At 47.0% G+C, this 6,000-nt stretch overlaps 1 protein-coding gene across 1 annotated transcript in view; it reads left to right on the top strand.

The window, feature by feature from the left end:
- Nucleotides 1-294: 294 nt before the first annotated feature.
- Nucleotides 295-6,000, top strand: part of mid1 (midline 1) — a 57,084-nt gene continuing 51,378 nt past the window's right edge. Inside the window, exon 1 of the mRNA XM_056237683.1 lies at nt 295-437. The gene's annotated coding sequence lies outside the window, so the exon portion shown is untranslated. The remainder of the gene's footprint in view (nt 438-6,000) is intronic.

Below are 6,000 nucleotides of genomic sequence, written 5' to 3'. Positions count from 1 at the left end.
GGTGAGCATGTTGCTGTAATAAAAATGTTTCAGTTTTCCCACGGACCCCTATTCTAAGACTATATAGGCTATTTATACTGTGATATATTAATATGATAAAAGTTTAAAGCAATGATTTGAAAAAATAAAATGTATTTATGTCTAATCTGTTTTATTATTTATTTTTTACATTTAGTTTAATCTTATTATTTATTTATTTATTTATACGTTTATTTCGGACCCCAGTTTGAAACCCCGCCCACGCGGTCAGACGGCCCGCCCCCGCGCTCTGATTGGCTGGTTCGGCTGTCCGTCATCAGGCTGATAGAGATGCAGAAACTGAAGCGACACACACACACTGAAACACACACACAGCGGCTCTTTGACAGGCTGAAACTGGACACTGGCCGAAACTCTTAACCGTTTGCTCGCTGTTATCAGACTTCATCATGTTGCAGGTAAGAAGAAACACCGCATTCCTTCAGCTGTGGTTTGTAGTTTTCAGTGCTTTATTGAGGACAGACAGGCAGTTCTGTTGCAGATTCAGTCTGTGAAAGTCATTATTAAGTCTCTGGACTTCATCAGTGGATGGAAAGAAAGAAAGAAAGAAAAAGAAAAGCGCAGCGCAGCGCCTCGGATGTCTTGAAGTAATCGGCGAAGTTTATCTCAGGACATTCCTCTTCTTTATAACAGATGTCAGTGTTACGAGTCATTCTGTCCTCAGTCCACATCAGCAAATCGTCATGACGAAACATCGCGTTTAGCGCCAGATGCTGATTTATTTAACAATGCAATATACAAATGCATGCTGTAAAATATGCAATTATTAAATACATCTCAATATTTGTCATTGAATTAAATGCAAAATATTTATTTATTTTGTATTCCAGAAACATGCAAATTCAGGAGAACAAACGAGTTAAAAAAACAACATTCCTAGGTAAAGTCAGACATCTAAAGGAAGTAATAAGAGTCACTTGCATACACATGAAGAACACACACAAAAGACAAAGGATAAGAAGAAAATAAAATATTAAGTAGCCTATATTTTTATAGGGAAACAACACGAAGAAGAGATAATCAAAAAACAAAAAAACATAAATGACAGAAAGCTGGTTAAACCTGAGCCATTACAAAAGAATCGTTCATATTGTTTCAGGAATCTATCACATTTATCATTGCTAGTTAAACTAAATGCAAAATACCAAATCATAAAATGATTCGACTTGACAAGTAAAACTCTTCACAGTAATGCAGTGTTACGGTGGAAAAGATTCGCTGGTTGTCAAAGACTTTAATGTGAAACTTCATGTAAAAATCCCTCAAATACCAGTTGATCAAAGACTCTAATGAATGAAGTTCTGTGTGCAAAACATGAAGAAAGACCCGCAGCGTTCAGCATCCGAGTGAGATACTGACATATCTTTCTGCTGAGATCAGGAGGATGTGGAAGAGTTCTGTGATCGTTTATCAGACTCTGCCAGTGATTCTGCATGTGTTCAGGATCCTGAGCTGATCAGAAGCTGTGGATGAAACTTTCTGCCAGTGATCCTCCAGTGATCCTCCAGTGATCCTCCAGTGATCCTGCCAGTGATCCTGCATGTGATCCTCCAGTGATCCTCCAGTGATACTCCAGTGATCCTCCAGTGATCCTGCATGTGATCCTCCAGTGATCCTCCAGTGATCCTCCAGTGATCCTGCATGTGATCCTGCATGTGATCCTCCAGTGATCCTCCAGTGATCCTGCATGTGATCCTGCATGTGATCCTCCAGTGATCCTCCAGTGATCCTGCATGTGATCCTGCATGTGATCCTCCAGTGATCCTCCAGTGATCCTGCATGTGATCCTCCAGTGATCCTCCAGTGATCCTGCATGTGATCCTCCAGTGATCCTCCAGTGATCCTGCATGTGATCCTCCAGTGATCCTCCAGTGATCCTGCATGTGATCCTCCAGTGATCCTCCAGTGATCCTGCATGTGATCCTCCAGTGATCCTGCCAGTGATCCTCCAGTGATCCTGCATGTGATCCTCCAGTGATCCTCCAGTGATCCTGCATGTGATCCTCCAGTGATCCTCCAGTGATCCTGCATGTGATCCTCCAGTGATCCTGCATGTGATCCTCCAGTGATCCTCCAGTGATCCTGCATGTGATCCTCCAGTGATCCTCCAGTGATCCTGCATGTGATCCTCCTGTGATCCTCCAGTGATCCTGCATGTGATCCTCCAGTGATCCTGCATGTGATCCTCCAGTGATCCTGCATGTGATCCTCCAGTGATCCTCCAGTGAGCCTGCATGTGATCCTCCAGTGATCCTGCATGTGATCCTCCAGTGATCCTCCAGTGATCCTCCAGTGATCCTCCAGTGATCCTGCATGTGATCCTCCAGTGATCCTCCAGTGATCCTGCCAGTGATCCTGCCAGTGATCCTCCAGTGATCCTGCCAGTGATCCTCCAGTGATCCTCCAGTGATCCTCCAGTGATCCTGCATGTGATCCTGCATGTGATCCTCCAGTGATCCTCCAGTGATCCTGCATGTGATCCTGCATGTGATCCTCCAGTGATCCTCCAGTGATCCTGCATGTGATCCTGCATGTGATCCTCCAGTGATCCTCCAGTGATCCTGCATGTGATCCTCCAGTGATCCTCCAGTGATCCTGCATGTGATCCTCCAGTGATCCTCCAGTGATCCTGCATGTGATCCTCCAGTGATCCTCCAGTGATCCTGCATGTGATCCTCCAGTGATCCTCCAGTGATCCTGCATGTGATCCTCCAGTGATCCTGCCAGTGATCCTCCAGTGATCCTGCATGTGATCCTCCAGTGATCCTCCAGTGATCCTGCATGTGATCCTCCAGTGATCCTCCAGTGATCCTGCATGTGATCCTCCAGTGATCCTGCATGTGATCCTCCAGTGATCCTCCAGTGATCCTGCATGTGATCCTCCAGTGATCCTCCAGTGATCCTGCATGTGATCCTCCTGTGATCCTCCAGTGATCCTGCATGTGATCCTCCAGTGATCCTGCATGTGATCCTCCAGTGATCCTGCATGTGATCCTCCAGTGATCCTCCAGTGAGCCTGCATGTGATCCTCCAGTGATCCTGCATGTGATCCTCCAGTGATCCTCCAGTGATCCTCCAGTGATCCTCCAGTGATCCTGCATGTGATCCTCCAGTGATCCTCCAGTGATCCTGCCAGTGATCCTGCCAGTGATCCTCCAGTGATCCTGCCAGTGATCCTCCAGTGATCCTCCAGTGATCCTCCAGTGATCCTGCATGTGATCCTGCATGTGATCCTGCATGTGATCCTCCAGTGATCCTCCAGTGATCCTGCATGTGATCCTCCAGTGATCCTGCCAGTGATCCTCCAGTGATCCTGCATGTGATCCTCCAGTGATCCTCCAGTGATCCTGCATGTGATCCTCCAGTGATCCTCCAGTGATCCTGCATGTGATCCTCCAGTGATCCTGCATGTGATCCTCCAGTGATCCTCCAGTGATCCTGCATGTGATCCTCCAGTGATCCTCCAGTGATCCTGCATGTGATCCTCCTGTGATCCTCCAGTGATCCTGCATGTGATCCTCCAGTGATCCTGCATGTGATCCTCCAGTGATCCTGCATGTGATCCTCCAGTGATCCTCCAGTGAGCCTGCATGTGATCCTCCAGTGATCCTGCATGTGATCCTCCAGTGATCCTCCAGTGATCCTCCAGTGATCCTCCAGTGATCCTGCATGTGATCCTCCAGTGATCCTCCAGTGATCCTGCCAGTGATCCTGCCAGTGATCCTCCAGTGATCCTGCCAGTGATCCTCCAGTGATCCTCCAGTGATCCTCCAGTGATCCTGCATGTGATCCTGCATGTGATCCTGCCAGTGATCCTGCCAGTGATCCTCCAGTGATCCTCCAGTGATCTTGCATGTGATCCTCCAGTGATCCTCCAGTGATCTTGCATGTGATCCTCCAGTGATCCTCCAGTGATCCTGCATGTGATCCTCCAGTGATCCTCCAGTGATCCTGCATGTGATCCTTTAGTGATCCTGCATGTGATCCTCCAGTGATCCTCCAGTGATCCTCCAGTGATCCTGCATGTGATCCTCCAGTGATCCTCCAGTGATCCTGCATGTGATCCTCCAGTGATCCTCCAGTGATCTTGCATGTGATCCTCCAGTGATACTCCAGTGATCCTCCAGTGATTCTCGGGTGACCCTCGGGTGATCCTCCAGTGATCCTGCATGTGATCCTCCAGTGATCCTGCATGTGATCCTCCAATGATCCTCCAGTGATCCTCCAGTGATCCTGCATGTGATCCTCCAGTGATCCTTCAGTGATCCTCCAGTGATCCTCCAGTGAAACTCTAATGATCCTCCAGTGATACTCCAATGATCCTCCAGTGATCCTCCAGTGATCCTTCCAGTGATCCTCCAGTGATACTCCAATGATACTCCAATGATCCTCCAGTGATCCTGCATGTGATCCTCCAGTGATCCTCCAGTGATCCTCCAGTGATCCTGCATGTGATCCTCCAGTGATACTCCAATGATCCTCCAGTGATCCTGCATGTGATCCTCCAGTGATTCTCCAGTGATCCTCCAGTGATCCTCCAGTGATCCTCCAGTGATCCTGCATGTGATCCTCCAGTGATCCTTCAGTGATCCTCCATTGATCCTCCAGTGATCCTCCAGTGAAACTCAAATGATCCTCCAGTGATCCTCAAGTGAAACTCCAATGATCCTCCAGTGATCCTCCAGTGATCCTCCAGTGATCCTCCAGTGATCCTCCAGTGATCCTGCATGTGATCCTCCAGTGATCCTGCATGTGATCCTCCAGTGATCCTCCAGTGATCCTGCAGTGAAACTCCAATGATCCTCAAGTGATCCTCCAGTGATACTCCAATGATCCTCCAGTGATCCTTCAGTGATCCTCCATTGATCCTCCAGTGATCCTCCAGTGAAATTCAAATGATCCTCCAGTGATCCTCAAGTGAAACTCCAATGATCCTCCAGTGATCCTCCAGTGATCCTGCATGTGATCCTCCAGTGATCCTCCAGTGATCCTGCATGTGATCCTCCAGTGATCCTCCAGTGATCCTGCATGTGATCCTCCAGTGATCCTGCATGTGATCCTCCAGTGATCCTCCAGTGAAACTCCAATGATCCTCCAGTGATCCTCAAGTGAAACTCCAATGATCCTCCAGTGATCCTGCATGTGATCCTCCAGTGATCCTCCAGTGATCCTGCATGTGATCCTCCAGTGATCCTGCATGTGATCCTCCAGTGATCCTCCAGTGATCCTCCAGTGATCCTCCAGTGATCCTCCAGTGAAACTCCAGTGATCCTCCAGTGATCCTCCAGTGATACTCCAATGATCCTCCAGTGATCCTCCAGTGATACTCCAATGATCCTCCAGTGATCCTGCATGTGATCCTCCAGTGATCCTTCAGTGATCCTCCAGTGATACTCCAATGATCCTCCAGTGATCCTTCAGTGATCCTGCATGTGTTCCGGATCCTGAGCTGCTCAGACTCTGTGGATGACACTCTTCCCACCATTGATCTGTTCATCGACTGCCATTTGCTCGGCTTCAGTGTCAGGGCTTCTGAGGGAACTGTGGAACTGTGGAAAGATCGATCTGTGAGATCAGGCCTCGTGTCACATGTCATTATACACGTCACTGGAGTTATGCAGTCAGATTACTTTTGACTAGTACAGTAAGTAGGGGTGTCACAATATATCACAATACAAAATGCATCAATTTGTATTGTGGATAGTTCACCCAAAATCAATATTACTGTGTGAGAAAAAAATTTTTTTTAGTGCCAGTACTACAAAAACTACTATATAAAATGTTGAATATAATGAATAATAATGCATTGGGGAATATTTATGGGTCCTGATAATGCCAGATGTCTGATGTTACCAGTAAAAGTGGCCAATACTATATTAAATATATAAATCAGTGACAGAGATCAAGCATATTCATCTAAAATAATTTGTATTTTCAGCTTCAGAATCATGAATATGTTTA

This window comes from Rhinichthys klamathensis, unplaced genomic scaffold (assembly GCF_029890125.1).
Source record: "Rhinichthys klamathensis goyatoka isolate OS25496 unplaced genomic scaffold, OSU_Roscu_1.1 h1tg000496l_1, whole genome shotgun sequence".
Taxonomy (NCBI): Eukaryota; Metazoa; Chordata; class Actinopteri; order Cypriniformes; family Leuciscidae; genus Rhinichthys; species Rhinichthys klamathensis.
Note: the sequence above shows the minus strand (reverse complement) of the source record. Positions and strands in the feature narration are given on the sequence as shown.